This window comes from Mustela nivalis (assembly GCF_964662115.1).
Source record: "Mustela nivalis genome assembly, contig: HAP1_SCAFFOLD_631, whole genome shotgun sequence".
Taxonomy (NCBI): domain Eukaryota; kingdom Metazoa; phylum Chordata; class Mammalia; order Carnivora; family Mustelidae; genus Mustela; species Mustela nivalis.
In genome coordinates this window covers 93,099-119,819 of record NW_028136031.1, presented here as the reverse complement: position 1 = coordinate 119,819, position 26,721 = coordinate 93,099, and the positions used below count along the sequence as shown (strand labels likewise).

Here is a 26,721-nt window from a genome sequence, read left to right as displayed (position 1 = left end):
CTTCCTTGAGAGACCAAAACCATGTGGCACAAACATTCACATACTGGAAACGTTTCAAGCAGTGATTGTCCTCACCACCACCCCCTACCCGAACACAGGCTCACCTGCGTGTGGTGCACAGAGAACATAGGTAGGGCCCCACGTACTCAGATGGCCTTCCCTCAGTCCCTTTTGCAAGAGTAAAATGAAATTGTATTATCCTTAGAAACCACACAGGCAGGGACAACCGGCGAATCCATTCCGAAAAACACTTTCTCCTCCCTGCAGGGCAGTTAAATTTCGATTTCTGGACAAGAATCCAATGACTAGTCTATGATGATCTTATGCAAATCATCTCACTTTTGAGATGGTTTCCTGATTCTTAAAACGTCCCAGCCTTTCTCATTGGGCTAACAGATCCCTTGAGGTCCTCCTCCATACCAGTGGCTACACATTTATAAAGACTTTTTTTTAAATTTATTTGACAGAGATCACAAGTAGGCAGAGAGGCAGGCAGAGAGAGAAAGGAGGAAACAGGCTCCCCGCCGAGCAAAGAGCCCGATGTGGGGGTCGATCCCAGGACGCTGGGATCATGACCTGGGCCGAAGGCAGAGGCTTTAACCCACTGAGCCACCCAGGCGCCCCAGTGGCTACACATTTAGAAAGACTGCTGCTGGGGTCTCCATCCACACCCATTACATCGGAACTTCTGGGTGTCCAGATCAGCAAACATTCATAGCTCATCACAGACTAGACACATCTCTCCTTCTCCCGTCCTCTGGGTACTCCCAGTGGCAGATGACGGGGCGAGAACTGGCCCTAGGAGAATGGTGAGCAGGATCACTAACAGTTTACTTAACCTAAGGGAGACTTGACTCTGCATGAAATCAGGGCCAACATTCCCCATGGTAAACGCAAGCCCCGGGGCCAGGCTGTGCTGCCCTCAGCTACTCTGGCTTTGTAGGTCCTGCTCTCTCCCTCTGCCCTCCTTTCCTCCACAGACCCCTTCCTTTGGTTACTCTTTCTGAGGCTGCCCAGGAGCCTCACAGGGCTCCTCTCTCACAAGGGAGAGCTCATTTCTGTCCCTTTCCTCAGCCTGGCCAGGTGTAGGTCTGTAGACTTTGCTCAGGAACCTGAACCAAAAACCCACCACAACGGAAGCCCCTTCATTCTTGTTTTATTATTTTTCCTGGGTCTTTGCATTATGCACACTTAGCTCTAACTGCCAGATATGGGAAGAGGAGGAAGTTGGGAAGATCATGAATTCCTTCCACGCAGACATTCTTTAGGGAGGTAGAAAAAATGTCAGGCTGCCCATTGTTGGCGTTCCCACAGTCCTAGTGCTGTGTCACCAGCAGGACCATCCCCACCAGGGAGGTGCCTGACCCTACCAGGCTGGCACTCCCTCATCTCTCAAAAACCCAGGGCCCTTAGATAGTTTCCTCTCTTCCCCCAGGACTGTGTTTTGGGAAAAGGTAGATGCCTGTCTTTAAACAAATCTTTGGTCCCAAATCCAGGAATATGTGGAAAGGCTGAGGAGATCAAGTACAATCTAGAGAGATTATGAAAAAAACCACATTCATTTTAGATTAATTAGTACATTAAGTGGAAATTCACCACTTCCGAATTTAAACTGGAATTCCTCATTTGGTAGACATGGGTCCCTGTTCTCCCACCCCGATCTGCTCACCCCTTCTTTCTGGGGACATGACCCCACAACTGAAGTCCTGTAGACACATCCCGGCCTTCCTTGTGGCAGGGTGCGGCCGCATAGCTGGTTGTCATCCACGGAATGTGAACACAAGAGGTATGTGCCACTCCTGCCTCACATGCTCAAGAAGGAATTTGCTGCCCTGGACCCTCTTTCCCCTTCCGTGACATTTCGTGATCTGGCTTCAATCGTGCAGCCAGCAACGACACACTAGGAGATGGCAGGGTCACGAGGCAGGAATCTGGGTCCTTGTCAGTAGGAGTCAAAGCTCTAATTCATTTTCTAGAGCTGGTCTCGCAGTGTGGAGACTATTACGAGTGGGAAATAGGCATCTGTCCTCCTTAAGGCACTGATCTGTGGCCTCTTTGTTACAAGTGCAGAGCCTTTACCGAAATGTGCTCACCCACCGCGTGAGATTTGTGGACCACATCCCCTACATCTGGGTTCACTCCTTGCGCGGCCATTCACGCCTGTCTTCCCCTGAATGGCAACTGGCATGCCTCTATTTTCAAAATGCCTAGAATTCCATCCATCTTTTTTGTAATCTCAGGAGCAGCAGAGGGTTCTTACAATGGAATGAGATCCTACTTAGAGATTTGGGTCTAAAGTTAGAGCATAAAGTGAGGATCATATAGAGTCAAAGTACTCCTTGAAGAGTCTTATAGTGCCTCTTCACGTCAAGAGCATCTCTCAATAAGCCCACCAATGGGCCAGCTTTTCATCTATGCTGGGTAAAGTGTCTGGGCTACATTCACAAGTCATGTAGTAGAAGAAATGCCTCTCTCTCTCTCTCCCTGTGTATTTTTTTTAAGTAATCTCTTTTTTTTTAAAGTAATTACTTTTTTTTTTTTTTTAAGTAATCTCTACATTCAACATGGGGCTCGAACTCACGACCCTGAGATGAAGGATTGCATGCTCTTCCAAATGACCGAGCCAGGTACCCCAAAGAAACATCGTTTTTGTTGTTGTTGTTGTTGTTGTTGTGTTTTTTTAAATACTTTATCTAGTTATTTGAGAGACAATGAGAGAGAGAGAGAGAGCGAGAACACGAATGCAGAGTAGGGACAGAGAGAGAGGGAGAAGCAGACTCCCCACTAAGCAGGGAGCTCAACATGGGGCTTGATCCCTGGACCCTGGGATCATGACCTGAGCCGAAGGCAGACACTTAACTGACTGAGTCACCCAGGCGTCACATCAAGACCAAAGATGTCCTATTTGGGTCAACCCCGGGCTGGTTCAGGAAGTTCATCAACAGTAATTAACAGTGCTTTATCTTGTCTAATGTTTTTGCTTTCGAAATGACATAGGCTCCTACTCTCCTGTTGAAAAGAAGCTCTCCTGACCTGTTGCTTTTTGTCAGGGACACACCACAAGAAGAAATGCTTTAAATCATATTTAGTGTGACAAGATACTCAATTTGAGAAGGGCTTGGGTTCTAGGTAGAACAAATATCAGATTCTCATGCTAACTTTCTCTTGGGCACTGGTTCTCAACCAGAGGCGGTTTTGTCCCTGAGAGGCACATTTGACAATGTCTAGAGATATTTTTGATTGTTAGGATTGGGAGGGGGTGCTACTGGCATCTGATGGGTAGAAGCAGAAATGCCATCAAACATCTTACAAGGCACAGGACAGCCCCTAGAGAAATGAATTATCTGGCCCCCAGTGTCTAGAATTTGGAGGTTGAAAACCCCTTCTCTAAGGCATAGGTTTATAGAGAAAAATGGCAGGTGAAGTTGTACATGAACCTTCCAGAACTCTCCCTAGCCCTTTCCCTGACCTACACACGTTTACTTTAGTTTTCATTTGAGAAAGTTACACATACTGCTATTGTGGGTCCTTTGGACCAGACAGGCTAAAGACAGCAAGATCATGGGTCCTTGACAGTTTCCTTGATGTACCAGTGTCATCGAGACCAAAGATGTCCTATTTGGGTCAACCCCAGGCTGGTTCAGGAAGTTCATCAACAGTAATTAACAGTGCTTTATCTTGTCTAATGTTTTTGCTTTCGAAATGACATAGGCTCCTACTCTCCTGTTGAAAAGAAGCTCTCCTGACCTGTTGCTTTTTGTCAGGGACACACCACAACAGCAGTCTCAAAGTGTCTCTCCTTCGTTTTATCCTGGAGTGGTTCAAGAAGCAGCCTCCTCATGCAAGCCTCAAAGCACAGGAATAGCTGCTCTCCTGGTAGACTCTTCTGCTCTCAGTAGCCCTTTCTCCAGCCATACCTGTCAGCTATCTTCACTGTAAACCAGCCTGTCAGCTATCTTCACTGGAGCCATAGCTCTTTTCTGAACCCAAACAAGTGTCCTGCCGTATTTGGGTGATGAGATGCCAGATGTGAATGGGCAGCACCTGTGTGCCCTGTGGGAGGCTCTTCAATCCTGCTCTGGGTGGCACTCCCAGTGGGGGCAAGAAAGGAAGCTTCAGAAAGCTCTAGTGCTTGAGGAGCTAAAACAGGCACCTCATTTCACAATTCTTATTGGTACCTTTCATGGGGGACAGCCCCAGATACGCCCCTGGACAGAATGTGAGCTACACACAAGTCACCTGGCACGATCACACAGTCAGAACAAGGATGAAAAATAAACCAACAAGCCACCATTCACGAGGTTCTGTTGTGCTTTGGATGTTATGCCTGCTGTGTTACACACATTATCTCCTGTAATCCCACAATCTCATGAATGTTACTCTACGTATTTATTCTAGGCATCATGGAAACAACAGGAAGCAAAGCAGACAAAAAGTCCCTGCTCTCAGAAGGGTTGCATTCTAGTGAAGAAAATGGACACACAAAATAAGTAAAATACAGAGTACTTTAATTCAATCCTCATCTGTGATAAATAGAAAATTAGGAATAGAGCTTCCTTAATATGCTAAAGGCTAACTCTAAAAATGCCATCAGCAAACACTGCAGTCAATGGTCAAATATTGATGTCTTTCCCTCTGATACCAGGAGGGAAACAAAGAAGTCTGCTCTCACCACTTCTATTCATTCTGTTATTGGAGGTCCTAGCAGGTGCAATAAGGCAAGAAAAACAAATTGATGCATAAATAACTTTTTTAAGAAATTATTTTGGGGCACCTGGGTGGCTCAGTTGGTTGAGCAACTGCCTTTGGCTTGGGTTGTGAACCTGGAGTCTGGGGATCAAGTCCTACATCGGGCTCCCTGCTCAGCAGGGAGTCTGCTTCTCCCACTGATCTCTCTCTCATTCTCCCTCTTTCTCTCTCTCTCTCTCTCTCAAATAAATAAATAAAATATTTAAAAAAAGAAATTATTTTGAACATAGTGATTAACTATTAGGATAAATAAGTATATTTCTTAAGTATACTGGGTTTTAATTTTTTAAAAACTCAGTTGTATTTATAGCAACAAACAATTATAAAATTAAGATTTAAAATGACATTTAAATAGAATTAAAAAGTCAAATATCTAGGAACTAAAGGTATTCAGTATCTCTACACCAACAACTACAAATATTGAGAGAAATTCAAGAAAACCTAAATAAATGGAGAGATAGCTCACCTTCATGTATTGAGACAAAGATTGGATATCATAAAGACTACAGTTTTCTCCCCAGTTTTCCCCAGGGTGAACCAGTAGATTCAATGCAATTCTACCTAAAACACCTGCCATTTTCTGTAAAAATTAGCTGATTCTAGGGGGGTTGGGAGAAGGGGGGTGGGGTTATGGACATTGGGGAGGGTATGTGCTATGGTGAGTCCTGTGAAATGTATAAACCTGGTGATTCACAGATCTGTACCCCTGGGGATAAAAATATACGTTTATAAAAAATAAAAAATTTTTAAAAAATAGCTGATTCTAAATTTTATATGGAAGTGCAAAGGGCCAAGAATAGCAAAGACAGTTTTGAGGGACAAAACTGGAAAGTTTACACTATTGAATACCAAGTTTATTACAATGCTATATAATTCAGAAAACATGGTGTTGGCCCAAGGGGGGAAAAAAAAAAAAACAACAGAGCAGAGAAAAAGGATGGGAGGTCCAGAAACAGATTATCACCTATATGGTCACTTGATTTATGACAGTGTCTTGGCAAAGACTGTTCTAGCCAATCAACTGGGCCTGGGGGTACTGGATATTCATATAAGACAGAAATCAATTTTATCCTTCCCTTATGTGATTAATAAAACCAATTCCAGTTGGATTTTAGATTTAGTTATGATAGGTAAATCATAAAGTTCTATAAGCTAATATAGCAGAGTATCTTCATGACTTTGGATAGCCAACGTGTTTGTAAGCATGCACAAAGAAAGCTGATTTAAAAATTAATAAATTGGGTTATATTAAAATTAAGAATTTCTTCCCATTAAAAGCTTTCACTAAGAACACAAGGAGGCAAGCCACAATGTGGGAGAATATATTGGCAATTCATGTCCCGATAAAAAAACTCAGATTTAAAATACATAAAGAATTCTTACAAATCAGTCAGAAAAAAGGCAGATAACCCAAAGAAATATTACAAAAATACTGAATGCATACCAGAGGAAAATATCCAAATGGCCATCAACATAGGAAAAGGTGTTCAATCTCATTAGTCACTAAAGAAATGCAAATCAAAACCGCAATGTAGTATCTATACACTCACACCAGAATGGTACACATGTTTTGGAAAGACTGACAATACAAAGTGTTAGTGAGGTGCAGAATGAAGCTGACTACCAGCTCTGCCTGTGGTCATGCAAATATGTGCAACCACCTTAGAAAACTGGCTGGAAGGATCTACTGAAACAACATACGAGCCCTATGACCCAGTAATTCCATTCTTCATTTATGCCCAATACATTGATCAAAAGATGTGCAAGAATAGCTCCAAATTAGAAACAATACAAATGGATAAATTATCCTATATCCATGCAATGAAATATACATAGTCATGAAGATAACAAGAAACCTAGTCCTGTGACAACGTAAACAAATCTCACACACAATATTCAATGATAAAAACCAGACATGGAGAGGACATATTCTATTTATATAAAGTTAAGAAATAGGTGTGGGCAGCTGGATGGCTCAGTCGGTTAAGAGTCTGCCCCATAATCCCAGGGTCCTGGGGATGGAGCCGGGTGCTTGGCATCCTGTTCAGCAGGCAGTCTCCCTCTCCCTCTCCCTCTGCCCTTACCCTCCAACCCCCACCCCAGCTCATGCTCTCTCTCATATACATAAATAAATAAATAATCTTAAATAATAAAAAAAGAAATAGGCAAACCTAATCCATACTGACAGAAGTCAAGCTAATAATGGACACTTGGGGAGAGAGCTAGGGAGTATGGAGGGCTTCTGAGGTGCTAGAAATGTCCTGTATGTGGCTTTGGTGGTAGTCACAGGTCAATTACATGTGTAAAATAAATCAAGCTGTGCACTTAGGCAGGGGGCACTTCCCATATTTTGCTATAAGTGTTTAGTCCCCCAATTTAAATAATTAACCCAATTAAATAAATTTATAGAGTTAAAAAAAAAACACTCCAGTTTGTTCTTGGTGGAAGTGGTGTGTGTGGGGGTGATGCAAGCACTGAGGAAAGGGGCTGGGGGTGTGGGTCTAGGAGTCCAAGTACCTGGACTTCTGTAACCCCCAGCATGACCTCCTCCTCTCCTAGCTCTTTGAGGGAAAGGGATAAAGCATGATGAGGACTTAAAATCTCTCTGCTAACCCAAAACTCTACAACTGACCATATCCAGTGTTCTTTTGGGGGGCAATCGGTACCTTTCACACGCAGATGATGAGAGCGTAAATTGCAGGCACTCTGGCAGTAATCGATCACAGGTTGTAGGATGCACAAGGTCTCATCCAGCAATCAGGTCTAGGAGTGTGTACGTGTGCATATAGACCCACGTACGTAGATGGAGGACATTTATTGCAGCATGCTGAGGGAAAAATAAGCAATGGTCTAAAGGTCAATAGGAAATGATTAAGTAAAACACAGAGCATATGAATGGAATGTTATACATTATGTAGCCATTTAAAGGGATGAGATGAACTGACAAGGAAATATATTTACAAAAGACAGTTTTTAAAAAGATCTATTTATTATTTATTTTAGAGAAAGCACACTCAGATGTGCGCATATGTATGAGAGGGGGAGGGGCAGAAGGAGAGAGAGAGAGAGAATCTCAAGCAGACTACCCGCTGAGTACAAAGCTCTACTCTGGGCTCAATCTCATGACCCTGAGATCATAACCTGAGCTGAAACCAAAAGTTGGACACAACTGACAGAGTCACCCAGGCACACCAAAAGACATTTTTAAATAAGAAATGTTATAGAACAGGAGAGATGGCCTGACTTGGTCATAAGCGAGAGTTCTACAACCAGACCTGGGGCTCAAACCCTGGCTCTACCACTTCCCAGCCACGTGACCCTGGCCAAGCCACTTACTTTCTATGTGCCTTTTCTTCTTCTCTCTATAATGGGGGTACAGATTGTACTTGCAGGGCAATTAGGAGACTAAAACAAGATACGCATATTAAGGACTTATGGTTACACCCCAAAAATGTTAGTTGTTACTACACATACAGCGTGATCCCATTTATGAAAATCGAGATAATGGTAAATGCATGTGTATCTCCACAAATATGTGCTGAGGCATTTAAAGAAGAGCTAGGTAATACTTGCCTCTGTACAGGTATTAGCAGTGTACTAATCTTTTTTTTTTTTTTAAGATTTTATTTATTTATTTGACAGACAGAGATCACAAGTAGGCAGAGAGGCAGGCAGAGAGAGACGAAGGGAAGCAGGCTCCCTGCTAAGCAGAGAGCCTGATGTGGGCCTCCATCCTAGAACCCTGAGATCATGATCGGGATCCTAGGACCAGGCTTTTTCACTCCCCACCCCCACCCCTCTGCTCCGTCTCGCAGCCCCACCCACTTGCAGTGCACGATTCAGAGAAGACCCCGCCTGGGTGATGCCGATGGTCATCCGCACACAGTAAAGGGCTCCCACAATTACAAAGTCAGAGTTTTGCCTCCTCTCTTGTCTCCTCTTCTTGCAGTCTTTCTACTCTGTCGCACTGCCCTGGGACAGTAGTTCTTTCCCCTCTAGAAAAGCTCCTGTAGGAAAGTTTTTCATAGACTCACCCGTAATGAATTCATTCTAGGCTGACAAAGTTTTGTATCTGCTTTCCAGAAGTGTTTACTTTTTGCCATGAATAAGAGAAGACTTAGACACCCAAAGAAGACTCTTAGTGGGGAGCAGCAGAGGGCCGTGGTGTCTCTCTTTATTCTAATGGGTGGAGAGCTTGCTTCCATGTGTGATGTCCCCCTCCGTCAGGAGAGCTGGGCCCTCTAGGGCAACCAGGGCCGGCTTCCATTATACACGTTAGTATATCAAACCTGGTGTTAAGCCCCAAAGTCATGGGATTTGGAAGTGAGGCCTGGATTCTACCTTGATTGTCTGTGGGATATCCAGAAATAGGGTTTTAACTCCAGACCTTAGAAAGCGAGGATGATAACAGTTCTTGAGTGTTATAAAAATTTATGACATTTTCCTCAGGAAGTACCTTAGACTTGTTAAGAAAGCCTCTCAATGTGCTAAAATAGTTTAATGCTTTCCCTTTCATGCATATTTATTTAATCACCTCGTATTTTTGCTTATAAATAAGAAATAATTCACTGCCTCTTTCTTTTCTCTTCTTTCTACCTCTAATCAGGAAACATTCATGGAATATTGCAAGAGAGCTTCATTAAGAAGCAGAACTGATTATAAACATAAAAGTATCACTTCTTAACCAGTACAGTCAAACAAACATGTTGTCCTGAAAGGAGCCAAGCATCTTTTTCAATAATGCTGGAATTTTCTCGAAGTCCCAGGGCTTAAGGAGTGTAAACCAGTACTGAAGCCTCAAGGAGGAGCCTCAAAGTAGCTCCCTTAGAGATAAATAATACTCACTCAAGTGTTTATCTTTCACACATACTTGTGGGAATATTACTTGAGTTTGACTCACTGGTTCAAGCCTGAATTGTGAGAAAGTTCTTAAAAAGCCTAACAATCTAGCTCCCATGAAGTTTTTAAGAGGGTACCACAAGTACGACAGGAGATGCTAGCAGTCAGTGCGGTGAGGCTGGAAGAGAGAGCAGTTAGGGACATCTGGGAGGCAGGGATACTTCTGCTTTGTCTTGAAAGCTAGATAACATCACATCAACAAACAGCCGTTAAGCAACTGAGGAAAGATGGAAAGATGAAATGCACAGAGCCTCCAGGCAGTCTTTCTCCAGGGGCTCGGTTTCTACTTCCACCTCCAGTAGAATAGTCCATTGGGTTACCGGGGGAGGGGGGTGGATTTTAGAGCTTAAGCAATGGAGGGAGGAAGTTACCAAAAATACACTGAGCTAGATGTTGTGCTGGGGTTCTGTCCTCAGTATCCTAGGGTTTTATAAAGAGGTAGCAAGTAGCCATCGAAGATATATTATTATTATTATTATTATTATTATTTTCATCATGCTAAGCATATTCTTTAATCCTCCTCACCTATTTCACCTATACCCCCACCCACCTCCCTCTGGTAACCATCTGTTTATTCTCTATAGTTAAGAGTCTGTTTCTTAATTGTCTCTCTCTCCCTTTTTTCCCCCTTGCTCATTTGTTTTGTTTCTTAAACTCCATATATGAGTGAGATCATATTGTATTTGTCTTTCTCTGATGGACTTATTTGCTTAGCATAATACTCTCTAGCTCAATCCATGTCATGGCAAATGGCAAGATTTCATCAATTTTTATGGCTGAATAATACTTCCATATTCTATATTATATATATAGAATCTATTCTATAGATTCTATATATATAATTTATGTATATAAATTTATGTATATAAATATATTCTATATATATTCTATATTTATATATATAAATTATATATATAATTTCATATATATATACATACGTGTGTGTGTGTGTGTATATATATATGTATATATATATATCTATCTCACATCTTCTTTATCCTTCATCTACCGATGGACACTTGGGCTGCTTCCATATCTTGATTATGGTAAATAAAGCTGCAATAAACAGAGGAGTGCACATATCCCTTTGGATTAGTGTTGTTGTATCTTGGGGTAAATACTCAGTAGAGCAATGACTGGATCACAGAGTAGCTCTCTTTTTAATTTTTTGAGGTACCTCCATACTGTTTTCCACAGTGGCTGCACCGGTTGGCATTTTCACCAAAAGTGCACGAGGACTTCTTTTTCTCCACATCCTTGCCAACATTTGCTGTTTTGCCATGGAAGATTTTTTTTTTTAAGATTTTATTTATTTATTTGACAGAGAGAGATCACAAGTAGGCAGAGAGGCAGGCAGAGAGAGAGAGAGGAGGAAGCAGGCTCCATGCCGAGCAGACAGCCCGATGCGGGACTCGATCCCAGGACCCTGAGATCATGACCTGAGCTAAAGGTAGAGGCTTAACCCACTGAGCCACCCAGGCGCCCTGCTGTGGAAGATTTTTGAACAAGTGAACAAATAGATCAAAATAACATTTGAAAAATACTAGTCAAGCAACAGGAATGTTCATTCATTGCTGGTGGAATACCAAATGGTACAGCTACTTTGAAAGACAGCTTGGCAGATTTTTACAAAACTAAACACCCTCTTACCATGCAATCCAACAATAGTGCTCCGTGGTATTTCAACTCACCGGTATTTTCCATGCACTTGGTATCCACCCACACAAAAATCTGCACACAAACTCGTAATTGCCAAAACTTGGAAGCACTCCACAGAGAGGTGAATGGATAAACAGTGCATTCATACAATTAAATATTCTTCAGTGATAAAAAGAAATAAGCTATTAAGCCATGAAATGAAGGAATCTCAAATGTATATTATTAAGTGAATATAATAATATAATAATGTGTGTTTATTAAGTGAAAGAAGCCAATCTGAAAAGTCTACCAACTGTATGATTCCAATAGTATAACATTCTGAGAAAGGGAAAACTGTGTAAGATCAGTGGTTGCCAGGGTTGGGACGAGGGAGGGTTTAATAGATGGAGCACAGAGGATTTTTCAGGCTGTGAAACTAATCAATCTAGTAATGGAATGTTGGATACATTTCATTATACATTTGTCAAAATCCATACAATGTACTTCATACAGAGTGAACTCTAATATAAACTATGGACTTTAATAAGGTATCAATATTGGCTCAAAAAAAAAGTTAACCGAAAAGATTAACTTGGGAATGCTTGGGAATGAGGTTGGCCAGGCTTGAAATACAATGTTGAAATGAGACTTGAAAAGAAGAAATGGATTTAACCTGGGGCTCTTTCAGCAGATTCAAATTCTCTTGGGATTGGGTCATGGGATCCATGTTTTTATGAAATTATTCCAGATGACTGGAATGACCAGCCCATGTGGGAGTTTCTGGTCTTGAGGTTCTTAAGGTGTCTGGGACTTGTGATTCTTTGCCATTGCAATTCAGCCCCAAGAATTGTCAGTCACCTGAAAGGTAATATTTCCTCATTTGGACTTTTAAAAGACACTTGGAAGCATTATCCTATTTCAAGCAGCTCACTCCGATTTTTAGATAAAGATACTGTGTAGATAAAAGATTTGCCTAAAGTCATTCCGTAAGTTAATGTCCAATGGAAACCACCTTCTTTTCTCATGAATCTTCTTTTCTAGTGAATCTGCACTGTCACAAAATCCTTGAATGATTCATTTCCATTCTAGAGCTCCCCTCCACCTGCCAGACTCACCTGCTTTTCTTTCCCAGCTTTGCCTGGGCTCCCCATCCTGCCTGTGGGCTTCACTGCCATCTCCCAGGCTTGGCTTGTGTCTCTGGACATCCATCTCTGTGCCATCAATCCCATCACCATCACCATTTTTCTGCTTATCTGTCCATGGAGACCCACATGGTTATGGGAACAACCAAAAAGAAGCCAAGAGTCATCACAGAAGAAAACCAGTCTGCTAGTTGTTGCTCATGGTTTCTTCCCTTCCCTTTCCCTTCCCTTTCCTCCCTCCCTCCCTCCCTCCCTTCCTTCCTTCCTTCCTTCTTGTTCTCTAAGTATGTTCTCTGAACTGTGGGTGGAATGAGGTTGGAGGGCGAGGGGTGGCAGAGAAGTTTCTGGAAATAAGACTTGAGTGAGTCCTTCTGACAAACCACAGTTTCGCTCTGAGGCCTGACAGGGAGGGCTGGGTGGGCCCTCAGGCTCCTTTAGGGCTTTAGGTAGGGATGCTCTTTCCAAAGGACATCACCTGGGAATTTGTCAGAAATGCAAAATCTGGGGCCCCAGCCTAGAACCAGGGAATCAGCAGCTGTAGGGCTGGGCCCAGCAGACCGTGCTTTAACGAGCCAGTTCTCTTCCTTGCTCTGCAGGAGAGGATTTGTGTGGTGCTACCTCTTATGTAGTAAGGCAGCCCATCACAGGTGAAATCACCAGCTTCTTTGAAGTGTCACAGTCCCTCTCTTGATTCTCATCTATCCCCATGTGTTATTGATTCGGAAAACAAAATAAAAGATACATGAATGGCTACTGAACTAGCAGATCGTAGTATCCTGAGTAGGCTGATGATTCTGTAGTAATTGAAATACAGCACAGGGTATTTCTGACGTCTAATTATTGATCCCTGAGGCTGACAAGCCCTTTCGGCCCATTCAGCCTATTGTGCGAGGCCAGCTCCTTCTGCTTCACTAGGAGGCAGTTCTGTCCTCCAGATAATTACAGACCCTCCTCCCCACATAGCCCTTACCCCATGTGGTAGGAAAATGATCATCAGGCTGAAAATTTTGAGAAAAAGAAATCAGATTCAGAAGAAATTTTTTTTTTTACATGCAAAAGATTTCAGGTTCAAAAATCCATTTCCTTCCAGGAATGAAAGGCATCATTTTTTAAGTCAGAGATGAGCACTGAATGTGTGTTTAAAAAGTGGCTCAGCACTTGAATTTTATGTTCTAGCATGTAAGCTCAGCACATAAAACAAAGCAGAGGTACAAAACTCCACATAAATGTGTTTCAAACTTACTGTACACAGTCACAAGTAACAGGGAGAGACTGTTGGGCCCCTGAAATGAAACTGAGCCCTTGGGACAATGAAGGCCTGCTCTTACAGATAGAAATCTGTGCCTGTGTCCTGGGTCTTGGGGGCAAGCTGTTCCCTGTCCTCCTGCCTCCTGCTCTGTGGCAACTGAATTGCCACGTCCTACTTCTGGGTCCTTCTGCCCTTCTCTCTGCTGTGGCTAAGTCCTATTCATCCTTCAAGTCTCTGTTGGTAAGTCACCTCACAGAGGAACTCCATGACAGCCAAACAGGGTTTGCTCCCTTAGCTCAGCTGCCCCATGGTTCCCTGACCTTCTTTCCCAACACAGTGTGTGTTCCTAAATTTACCTCAAAATCCATCAGCAGAGACAGTATGGACTAATTTATTGCCATTAGTTGAAAGATTGGCACTTAAGCAGGTACAATCATCTAACACATTAGAGACAAATAATCTGATTTAAAAATAAGCAAAGGATGTGAATGGATATAGTTCCAAAGAAGACACTTGGATGGCAATGAGTTCAATGGAAATGTGCTCTATATCACTGTTCAGCAGGGAAAGACAAATCAAAATACCACTTCACACCTGTTAGGATGGCTAGTATCAAACAGACAAGAGATAGATGTTGGCCAGGACGAGGGGAAAAGGGGACCCGTGGGACTGCAAATTGGTGCAGTCACTGTGGAAAACAGTATATTCATTTAAATATTGAAAACAGAACCGCTATATTATCCAGTAATTCCACCTCTGGGTATCTATCTAAAGGAGAAGAAACCAGTATCTCAAAGAGACAGCTGTGCTCTCCCATTTGCTAAAGCATTATTAACAAAAGCTAAGATAGAGAAACAACCTAGGTGTCTGTCAATGAACGAATAAGATGTAGTATATATACACACCATAGACTATCTCCCAGCCATAAAAAGGGGAACCCTGCCATTTGTGAACATATGAATGAAACTGGAAGGAATTCTACTAAGTGAATAAGCCAGAGAAGGAAAATACTGTATGATCTCCCTTACAAGTAGAGTCTAAATAAGTCAAACCCGTGGAAACAGAGAACAGAATGGTGGTTGCCAGGGAGTGGGAGTGGAGGCTAGGGAAACTGGGGGGATGTTGGCAAAGGGGACAGACTTTTAGTTTTCAAATGAGTAAGTCTGGAGATCTAATGTACAGCATACAATTTCTGACTGCAGTCAACGATACTGTATTGTACATTTGAAATTTGCTGGGAGAGTAGATCTTCTGTGTCCTCACCATATGCACACATACCCACCAATGTGAGGTGATGCGTGCATTACTGAACTTGATTACGACAATCATTTCATAATGTATACAAATACAAACTCATCACATTGTACACCTTAAACATACATAATTTGATTTGTCAGTAATACCGCAATAAAGTGGGGGAAAATAAAGCCATGGCCTGAAGGTTGCCACCACAAGCTCCTGTTATCTCTTCCTGATCAACTGTTCATGCTTTCCTTTAGCATATGATCTCCAGAAATCAGGTTTTTAATGGACAAATAATGGACTGTCAACTAGTGTATTAAATGTTATCAATAGCCTTCTTCATTCGTGAAATGAAAGGAGGTCAAGATATGTGAGCTACATGGACAGGAAAATATATATTAGAAATTCTCCTCACCTTGTAAAAGGGAAGTCCATACTTAAGGATGGTTCTGTGGCTTGATCCCTGTGATATTGTTTCGGATGGACTTTTGGGGGAACATTTTTGTTGCCTGATGCCCACAGATTCTGTCCATAGAATGCGCTCTTCTCTGGAGCAAGCTTTTCATGCAAGGGAACACATGACAGCTAAACAGGCAAGAACAGCCTTTGTCAACTTTCTAGATTAGGTATGTAAACTATTTGGGGCATTCACGCTAATAAACATGTGTTTAATAAATGTCTTCATGTGGGGTGAAATCTGGTCGAAGACTTGTTTTTATGATCAGCTGGTCGAGAGATGGAGATGATGGCCACGTCTGAAGCACCCTGAATTTCTTCAAGGCCACAGTGGCTGTGCAGTAAGAAGCCTGGCACTGTGCAATCTCTGACTGTCATCACCCCTGCCTTACGTCTGGCTGTTCCTGGCCAAGAGTCAGGCGAGGTAGGGACCACATATTAAACACATCATGGCAGCAAAGTAGCTTCTGGAATGGATGGCCAGAGTGTTCAGGCTCGCTGCTAGAGCTCCATGAAGACAGCCCAGAAGCTCCCAGAAAGGAGACATAAACAGACATAGGAAGCCTACGTATGAGAATATGTGTGCCAAGTAAATACTATGTTTTAGGTAATTACGCCATAAAGGTTGGCAGGTAGAAATACAACAGGAGTTCTCATATGCTGACTTTTTAAAATTGAAATTCATTTTTCTTTTGCATGTTAGTCCTTATTTTCTGTAATTTGAAATTCCCCACTTCCATAATGATGGGAGATTCTATGAGAAAGTGGGGAGGGGGACAGACAGTTTCCATATTTTTAAATCATCGAATCATTGTAAAGTTCCCTGATAGCTCAGTGTCTGTCATTTCCTTGTGCTTGCATGTCAGCAGTGTATAGAACACAGTGTGTGTAAGGAATTAAAAAAAAACAAAAACAAAAACAACAACTAAAAGGGGAAAAAACCCTCACCTGGTCCAAATGTGTGATAAGTATCTGTTAGACTGAGCTGAGGGAAGCCCAGAATTCCTTCCTTCTGGTGCTTGCTGTCTTCATCTATCATCAGGCATGAGTTGAACCTCTTTTCATAGCGAAAATCATCCTTTTCATAGGAGGAATCATTGTGGACACTTGGCCCTGGCTATCTAGGGTTCCTGCTAAGATGCTCCTCTGGACCTGGGTAACTCAGGCCAGATGTAAAGTCCTTCCCTTCTGCTTTGCCCCATTTTTGGGGGGCCTCAGTTTGGTGCCAGGTGATCATAAGCTAATTTGCTGAATTAATCCTTGTGAACGAGTGACAGATGCTGATGGGTTCACGACCTATCCCTTTCCATGCCCCACTTCTGAAATTCCACATGGTCTTTGTGAATATACATGACGATTTACTGTCCAGTCATTCAATAGATACCTACTGACTATAGACTGTATGCCATTCGCACTGCTAGTCCCCAGACCAGAGACACTGTCTCCTGAAAGTGAGACAGAGACAGACAGAGAATTTCAATGCAGTGGGCAAGATTCTAGAGCAGTGGAGTAGAGGTCCATGTAAGTAAATGGGTTTGGAATAGGGACGATAACATGACTCGATGTTCAGACAGGCCCAGGGAGATTTCACAGAGGAGCTAGAGTTTAAGAAGCATTTTGAAGAGTGAGTAAGTGATCTCTGGGGGAGAAGTGAGGAAACAGCCTTCTACACGCTCTTTTGGGAATCCTGTCAGGGATGGAGAGGGTTCTCGACTCTCTCTGTTCCCTTGGGCTACTGATTTGATGTGGTTATGATGTTCATCGCCCTCTTGCTCCCTCACTAGCTCACACTAGCACACAGCTCTGCCTACACAAACACTGGCCGGGACTTCCTTTCTCCCCTCTGGAGCCGTTCACTTCTCTTGCACATGTGGAGTTGAACTTTTCTTCTCCCCTTTCATTCTGCTTAGTAAGCAGACCCTGACTAACAACACCTGCATCCTATTCACTCTGCAACCCCAGCCAAAGGTAGAGAAGCTGGTCTTGGCGGGAGGGGGAGGCTGGGCACTGCGTGGGGACAGCTGGCTTCTCTTCCTCCTCATTTCCTATCAAGGGGGGCCACGGGGAGGTGTCACAGAGACTCATGTCACACATCCATAGACAGTGCTGTTGACTGTCATTAGTCCACACGTACATCCTAGCTAGGGCGCACTCGCGGCCAGCCCCTCAGTGGCCTCTGTTCCTTGCTACTTCCCCTTTAGTCCAACAAAAACTGCACTCCTCATTACGGCCTTCATGAGACAGAATTTGGAACAAAGGAGAAAGCAAAAACAAACTGTTTCCTTCCCAAATGGAAAATTTTGTACACTGGCATCCTTAAAGCCTTTATTCACCACGTACAAGGACATGAGCTGTTGCTTTGATAAACCACTAGTTTGAGAACAGGGTCATCCACAGGGACACCGAGAGCCTTGGAGTCACCTTTAGTGGACCTGGCCTCGGCGTATTCGTGTAAACGTTAGCTGGATAAGTCTACACCACGATGTCATTACTTCTGGTATTTTAAAATGTTGTTGTCGGAGATTCTTAACATAAAAGTTAACATGACCAGTCATATGACCCAGATCATATTTGTTTTTCTCTAGACAAACATTTAAGTCACATTTTCCGTTCCTTTCTCAAGCTGGGCATGCATGACATCCGATGAGCTCCCCCGCTGACTCACTGCTGGGATAGGGACCCCCGGGGCTAGCAGCTGAGCAGTTAGCCCGTGGGGCCGCACGTCCATGTGTGAACATGCATTTCTTTTTTTTTTTTTTTAAAGATTTTATTTATTTATTTGACAGAGAGAGATCACAAGCAGACAGAGAGAAAGGAGGAAGCAGGCTTGCAGCTGAGCAGAGAGCCCGATGCGGGGCTCGATCCCAGGACCCTGGGATCATGACCTGAGCCGAAGGCAGCGGCTTAACCCACTGAGCCACCCAGGCGCCCCGTGAACATGCATTTATGATTCAAGAGATTCTAATATAAATTCTTATCTGCCGAGCACATGAGGGTACTGAGCACAGTACTAAGTACAGATATCTTGTTTATTCCCTACCTTTTGAGGAAATTCATAAATAAAAGAAAGTAAAAATACTCTCCATCGGTGGATGAATGATATACAAAATATGGTCTACACAAACAATGGAATGTTATGCAGCCTTTAAAAGGAAGGAAATTCTGGCATATGTTACAACATGGAAGAACCTGGAAGACATTATGGGAAGTAAAATGAGTCAGTCACAAAACAACAAACACTGTCTGATTGCTCTTATTCGAGGCACCTAGAATGGTCAGACTCATAGTGACGAAAAGTGCAATGGTGGTGTCGGAGGCTTAAAGGAAAATGGGGAGTTGGCATCTAATGGGGATAGAATTTCAGCTGGGGAGGATGAGAAAGTTCTGGAGATGGACAGTAGTCATGGGAGGAAAACTATGTGAAAGTACTTAATGCCACTTAAACATGGTTAATATGGTATATTTTATGTTATGCATATTTTGCACCAATAAAGAGAGTAAGAATACCATCATGTGAGAAGCTGATAATGCAAAGAAATGTTCTTATTTGTTCAGTTTGGGAATACCGATCTGAAAATTTCTTTTTATTTTTTTGAAATGTCCTGTCTTTAGATTGAACATTTAACAATAGAGATGTTTTTCATGAACTACCTATGTAATATTTTCCCCAATGTCCTAAAAAAAAAAAATTTCTTTCTCTGTTCATTATACATTTAATTTGCCTCTCATGTGATAGGGAAGCTTTCCTAACCGCCCCCTGAATGTCTCTCTCTTGGGTTTGCTACCACTCATTTCTTAGGAACTCCGAAGAAAAAAACTCCTTGTCTGGCCTGCAGTATGTGGCCTGATGCCCACACCTGCTGGGCCTACGCATCTGAAAATCTGGAGTTCTTTCCACTTCAAACACGCAGACACTGAATGACTGAACCAACCCTGTGAGGATGAGTGACAGGTTTTATCTTGTGTGAGTATTTAAAATACAGTCTTATATGGGGGGCACTTCTCGAAATTCTTCACAATGCAGACCACTCCTGAAATAGAAAGCCCTAATCATTGCCCAAAGTGGCTTATCTTCTTCAGAGAAGTTTTATGCTTTGCCCTGGTGATAATTAGCTGTTATTTATTAATGTCTGTTAATATTTGTTAATGTTCTGGGTGACTGGGTGGCTCAGTCATTAAGCATCTGCCTTCAGCTCAGGTCATGATCCCAGCGTCCTGGGATCGAGCCTTGCATCGGGCTCCCTGCTTGGCAGGAAGCCTGCTTCTCCCTCTCCCACTCCCCCTGCTTGTGTTCCCTCTCTCGCTGTCTCTGTCTCCATCAAATAAATAAAATCTTAAAAAAATAATTTGTTAATGTTCTTTGCCGTCTGTAAGTGCCTGGCTCAGCTTATTTGATCCCCACAACTTAATGGGGTGGATGGACCATGACACACCAGTTTTACTATGTGGGGGTTGGTGAGGAAAATAAGGCCAAAGAGATAAAAGGGATTGCCAAAAACTGTGGCTCTTACACTTAAGTACGTTTCAGAATCACCTGGAAGGTTGTTAAAACAGCATGGCGGGCCCTACTCGTAAAACTTCTGATTCATTAAGTCTGCGGTCAGCACAGAATTGCATTTCTCACAAGCTACCTGGCGACAGTGATGCTGCTGCTGCCCGTCAGGGGCCACACTTGAGAAGTCCTGGCCTACGGTCCCGGAGTTGGTGGGTGGCAGAACCAGGCCATGAGCCTTCTGCTCCCAGTCCTGTGCACCAGCTGGTGGTGGTGTATGGACAATGTGTGATGCCATTCACAAACGGATTCCACAGACCATTCCCCCAAGAAGTGGTGGCATCACTCACAGGCGACCAGTCCATTCACCTTGAAGGCAGAACTCCCGTTGCCCACTGCTCTACCCCCAAGCTTCCCAAGCTTCCCGCGCAGTGAGCCACAGGTGGCTCTCGGTTAACAGAGAGAGAAATAATTCACCCAGCCCATCTACTGATGTCTAGGATGTGCTTTACAAATGGGAAAACCAAGGAGCCACATGCACTGCACTGCACCCTTACCTGCTTGAATGTTCTTTATTATCACGGAGATCAACGTGATGACTTGAACACAGAAGCCTCTGCTTCTAGAAACAGAATCTGCAGCAGAACACCCTGCCACTCATCAATCCCCTTCTCGTGAACGGGGCCCGCGGGCTGCGTTAGCTATGAAGTTGGGCAGCGTCCGCCGCTGTCAGTGCGGCCAACAACAATATGAAGGCTGTTCACTGTCATCTGGGCATTGGGGAGTGGCCAGGAGGCTCTCTGGCTCTGAACGGCCACATCTGCAGCCCATTAACGTAGGGCCAGATGACTTCCCAGGATCTGCTGCGTTCCTGGGAGGGTTTTCTCCATCTCTCTCTCTTAACACACACACACACACATACACACACACACACACAAGCACTGCTTTATTTGTTCAGACTTCCATATGAATATATATTCTCAAAGACACAAAGCATTTTAACTCTTCTTGTTTTAACCACCTAAAAGTGTGAGTTTCAGTTTTCTGGCAAACACAAATATTTGAGTATCTGCGTGTTCCTGTGTGTGTGTGTTAGATGCAAGGAAGAGGTCCACTGAGGCCTCGGGATTTGGGAGGAGGAGGATCTACTGCTTTGGGTCTGAATTTTGGGCTCTGTTGGCCAAGTCTGACTCTAGCCTCCCAGGCCCACAGGCCTCCGAGGCTGCATGTCTAAATTGACAGGGTGCTATGTTAATTATTGATGTGTTTTTACTTTCTCAGGCTCTGTTAATAACAATGGGAAGCTCTCTGTTTTTATATCAACAAAACAGAACAGCGAAAGCTCCAACTCTGAAAAATCTGAAGGAGAGGATAAAGGGAGTTTCTAAAAGTATGTTTAGCAATTGGGATTTTCACTAACAGTTACGCTTCAGGGAGAAGAGAGCAAATGTGTCTGTGCCCTGGGACCATGTGGGATGTGCCCAAGAGCAGAGTGAATGAACTTGGATTTGTGGCTGTGAGTTTGGGCCTATGTGAAGCTATCTTGGACCCTGAGGCAAAAGGGAAATTGGGTAATGATGATTCCATTTTTTTTTTTTTTTTTTTTTTTAAGATTTTATTTATTTATTTGAGAGAGAGAGACAGTGAGAGAGAGCATGAACGAGGAGAAGGTCAGAGAGAGAAGCAGACTCCCCATGGAGCTGGGAGTCCGATGCGGGACTCGATCCCGGGACTCCAGGATCATGACCTGAGCCGAAGGCAGTCGTCCAACCAACTGAGCCACCCAGGCGTCCCATGATGATTCCATTTTTATTTAAAGTTGTGACATTTTGTTCATCATGGATTCTTCTGCCTTATTTTTTATTTTTATGGATGTCGTATTAGAGATTTTTGGTGCCACCTGAAGTTCTGCACTTGAGATGAATGCCTCACTCTCTTGACCGTGGTCCAACTTTGGATTTGTGTGTAATCCTCAGATGGCCACAAGCCTGAAAGCTTGGTGAAATGGGTAATTTGGGGAGGACAATACCAGCTAAATTTATAGAGAGCTTTATATCTGCTGGACACATCTCATGCCTTCTCTTGTTCTATAAGTCCTGTAAGAGTGGATCCCATCTGCTTAGCCCCATTCTATTCTTCAAAACAAGGACAGTCCATACCACCTAGTAGATACTCAATAAATATCTGTTGGAACACTCCTATGAAATTAGTGTTATTTTGTCTCACAAATGAGGAAATTAAGGTTTTGGTGGAATCTGATAATGGCCTAAATTCACACAGCTTGTGAGTGGTGAAGCCCAGACCATCCACACCAAACCTGTGCTCTCCACAGTGGCCTCTGTGTGGTCACATAAAGCTGAGGAGTCTATCTCATTGCCTGTAGGAGTTGATGACTGTTATTGCTTGGGAAATCAACTAAAATAACTCTGGCAATGGATGCCTTTTTTTTTTTTTCCTGTTTAAGTCTTATTAAAATTCCTAGTATCTGTCAGACCCACTATTTTATTTTGAGAAATGCTTTCAAGCCTGACCTATTCAGCCTACTGTTAAAAGAGCAAAGATGTCAAGACACCTCAACAGACACAGACAAGGGTATGCCTCTGCTTCCCACCTGTCAGGCAGCTGGGAGCTTCTGAAAGCCATGGGCAGGACCCTCTATCAAGCGCCAGTGCCTACTAGTCACTGAGACTTTGTACGGGCTGGTCAAAGTATCCTAAGTATATTCATCCAGAGTATCAATCTAAGATAAAATGCCAGGACTAGTGGTCCTCATGTTCTATTTTTACTAGTCTTATAGCACAATAATACAATACTGGCTGTACCCATCTATTTCTAGCACTTCTCTTGTCTAGGAAGATTGGCAATTGCCTTACTTTGAAGGCAGAAATGAGAGAGGAATCCTGAAGCTCTCAGGATGGGCAAAGCCAGAGAAAACGTCAGGAAATTCAGCTTTCATCAAGAGAAAGCATAATGATCTAGAATAGAAATTAGCAAGGTTTTCTGTAAAGTAATAAGTATTTTAAGCTTTGCAAACCCTGTGGTTTCAGTTACAACTACTCAGCTCACTGGGTGAAAGCAGCCATAAACAATATGTAAAGAAGGGAGGCGTGGCTGTGTTCCAATAAAGCTTTATTGACAAAAGTAGGCAGCAGGCCAGCTTTGACCCACAGGAGGGCTGTGGTTTGCCAGCTCTTGATCTGGAATGCTGTTTCCCTTTACTTAATGATGCTATGTTAATTTATCTCCATGCTTCCAAACAAAATACGTGGACCATAACAAGAAAGATGAGGGTTGATATTTGTAGCACACTTACTACTGAGCACATACGCAATGACTCGCTCTTGGGCCCGCAGAAACACACAGCCAGCCGGTCCCCTCCATCTCGTCTGACAACCCTAATCCCAGTCCATCCTCTCACCTCTCAATGGGAGTCCCAAGTGGGCATCCCATCCTCCAGTCCTGCCCTGTGCAATCCATTTCTACACAGAAGCCGGAGTGGTCTTTTAAAAATGTAAATCAGATCCTATCCTCTTTGATGACTTGTAGCATCTCTTAGGATGAAAACCCAGGTCTGCCCCTGTGACCCACAGAACACAGCAGGGCCCGGCCCAGCTCTTTGCCCTGTCTCCTGCTGCCTCCTTGCTCTCCAGGCTCTGGCCAACTCACCCTTTTAAAGCCCCTTGACTCACTAGCTCCTGCTGCCTTCCCACAGCAGTTTCTTCTCTCTGGACTCCTCTCCAACCCCCATCCTTTTTTTTTCTTGGTGACTCCCCCACAACCATTTCAAATATCACTTTCTCAAGGGAGCTTTTCCTGATTCCCAGATGAGGTCGGGACCCCCTTAGTCTGCTTACTCAGCTCCCCAGAATTTTCCTTCATCGTGCTCATTTCCATTGATGAATGACTACTCATTCATCTGTCAGATGCCTGGCACCTGTTACACCATAAGCTCCATGAGGGCAATGACAGTGACTATCTTCTTCTAGCCCTGTCCCCTGCACCCAGCAAAGAGCCTGGCCCACAGTGGGTGTGCCATACATACTTCATGAAGGCACATGGAAACAAATCAAGGCACGAAATAGCCGACAGACTTGGCCCCTCACCCAAGGTGCCATCATTAGCGAGATTAATGGAAAGGAAGGAATCACAAGGACACAGGGCAACCGAGAACCTGAGAGTGTCATTCAGCTCAGAGAGAGGTGGGGAATGGGTGACAGATAGATATGTCTAGAAGGAAGAAGACAGCTACAATTCTCAGGCCAAGAGCACAGGCAGGACCACCCCAGACAGCAAAACAACAAATGTCCCGCTCAGGACAGGGAAGTGGGCATCTGGGTCAGAATAGACAGTGTCTGCAAAGACACATTACCCTAGCCCAGTTAAAAGTTTCCTTCTTATTGTTTCCTAACCTAGCTAGCTGGTTAAGATCAAAAGGCTGATGCTCAGTTCCCAGTGATCCTGGATAGCAGTGTGCCAAAAAGCTACTTGTGCTTTTTGCCCTTCTTGACAATATTTTTAAAAATCCATTGGATGGCATAACATTTGAATACAAGCCTACATTGGGGTTCTCACAGAAGCGTGTTGTAAACAGAATAATGATGTTTAAAAACTACTTTTCTTCCTTTCTCTGCTGAGAAAGGAGCTGACTTCCTGAGTGTGAATCTCAACCCCCCTGCCTATATACAGCTGTTGATCTGGTGAAAGTTCCAGAAACACATCCATCATCTCCATCTACACCATGGGGGAAATCAGAGTGTCCATCTCAAGGAGCAGTTATGTAGATTATGTGGTACGATCCAGAGAAAGGCCTAGTACACTACCCATGCTCAGTAACATTATTGCTATTATGACATCAGATCAGACTGTGGGGTCATCCTGGCCTCAAAAGACTGAAAGGATCTACAGGCCATCCTAGGATCTAAAACTTCTTTTCTCATTCAGGTGTGAGGTGGTCCTTGGGACCCTCATGTGGAATGTATCTCCTGGCTACCCCTAGTTGTAGGACTGTGACCACACAGGGTCAGGGGAATGGGATTTGGTGAAAATGGATACAACCATTCTCCCTGCCACTAAATTGTCAGCTTCCAAGGCCCAGAAGAAACCTGCTCCCCCTCCCAGGGCCAAATCACAGGCTTCCTTTTAGGCTCCAAAAGGACACAATAACAGAGCATGGCGGGGTGGAGGGACACTTCTTTGATCTCTGTCCCATCCATTCTTCTCCAAATCACAGAACTAGGACTTCCTGCCAATTTCTGATCTTTTGTCCCAAGTCAATTCATGAACACTCACACATTACTTTGAAGATAAAAGCACCACATTGGTGCACCATGATACCACTATTATTTTAATAAGAGGAGCCTGCACATGTCTCTCTGACATACGAGCTGTTCAAAATATTTGTCTAGTTTTTCAACTCCCCTGCATGGGAAAAGTACTGCCTCACTTCTCCTGTGTACTCCTACACCTACCACTATGTGGAACAAGCACTGTTTTCATAAAAATGTTGGCCTTTTCTCCAACAAAAGAAATTGATGTTCCTCTTGGGGATATCTCTCCGTTAGCCAAAACTCAAGTAATTATTTTCAGAGATACATATATTTTAAATGTCTAATTTATCGCCATGCTTACAAAGGCCAATAAAATATGCTACAGTATTCACAAGGCCAACACAGCTCAGAAGAAATTGAGAAGAAATACGTGCGTGTACATGATAATAGGTTTATAAGCAAACAGAAAAATGGATTCTACTTGAAGAAGAGGAAGAGAAGAAAGCATTTTATTCTCTAGATCTACAGTGATTATTTTATACCCAGGCTAAAAAGACCCCTTTTGAGGCACTTCCCTGGGGAAAGCATATTCCACCAAGTCTTGGTACATCGTTTTGGCACCTCCACCAGCCCTCTGCAGGTGTTACCAGCATCTCACGTGCTCTCATTTGCTCAGGTTCATGGGCAGCAGAAGCATCAGAGCTGACCCACGTGCAGGGAGCCAAGAAGGCCGCTGGAGTTGGTGAGGAGGCACCAGCAGGAGCCTGGAAGCACATAAACCATAAACCATGGGCCTATGACTGGAGCCTGGGGGCAGCCCTCATACCCATCCTAGGCTGCAGCTTTGTCCCTTGGTTTCCACTCCGAGCCTGAGCCAGGTGAGCCTGGTTTTGCCTCCCAGCCATGATGGAGTCCATGGTCTTGCCTCAGGAATATACTACTTGTTCTGCAGGAGGAAGTCACATTTCCAGTAGTCTGGGCCCCTCCTCTGTCTGGGGCTGAAATCCTTGGGGTTTTGGTTTGAACCATTTTCCTGATTCCTGTTTTGTTCAAATGTTTCCTTAGAAGTCCATCTGGCTTTCCACAGACCTAACTCTCTGGGATTAGCCAGAGGCCCTGACCTGGCTGGTCCTGGCCTGCCTTTGGACTCACTGAGCTCCACTGACCACTAACCCCACAGCACCCTCCCTACCCCTCAAATGTCCAGGCACCCCCTGCCGGTCCCATATCTGTGGCCCACTGCCTTGTGGCATTTCCGGCATTGTTGGGTCCATATTGTAATTCAACTTTTTGCGTCTGCCTTGTTTTCTCAACTAATTAGCACAGAGCGGGAGAGGAAGAAGCAATCTGGTTAGATCCACCCTGAGGAATTCCAATCCCGGGATGTCTGCCCGGGACTGGCAGCCACTCCAAGTCAGTCAGCACCCCACTGGGCTCGGTTTCTCCGACATATGTCAGACTAGACACATCCTAGAATAGTTTAATACCCCCAAAGGCAAGAATATGTTCCAGAACAGTCCCTCAAACACCTCCAGAAGGAGAGGGTCTCCACTCATTGCAAAAGAAATGAATGCATTCAAAGGTCTT

The 26,721-nt window shown here is 43.7% G+C and overlaps 1 long non-coding RNA gene across 1 annotated transcript in view; it reads right to left on the bottom strand.

Moving 5' to 3' along the window:
• LOC309857338 overlaps window positions 1-26,721 on the bottom strand; it is a 109,285-nt gene that overhangs the window by 3,543 nt on the left and 79,021 nt on the right. Inside the window, exon 2 of the long non-coding RNA XR_014307647.1 lies at window positions 7,416-7,576. This is a non-coding gene — a long non-coding RNA (uncharacterized lncRNA). The remainder of the gene's footprint in view (window positions 1-7,415; window positions 7,577-26,721) is intronic.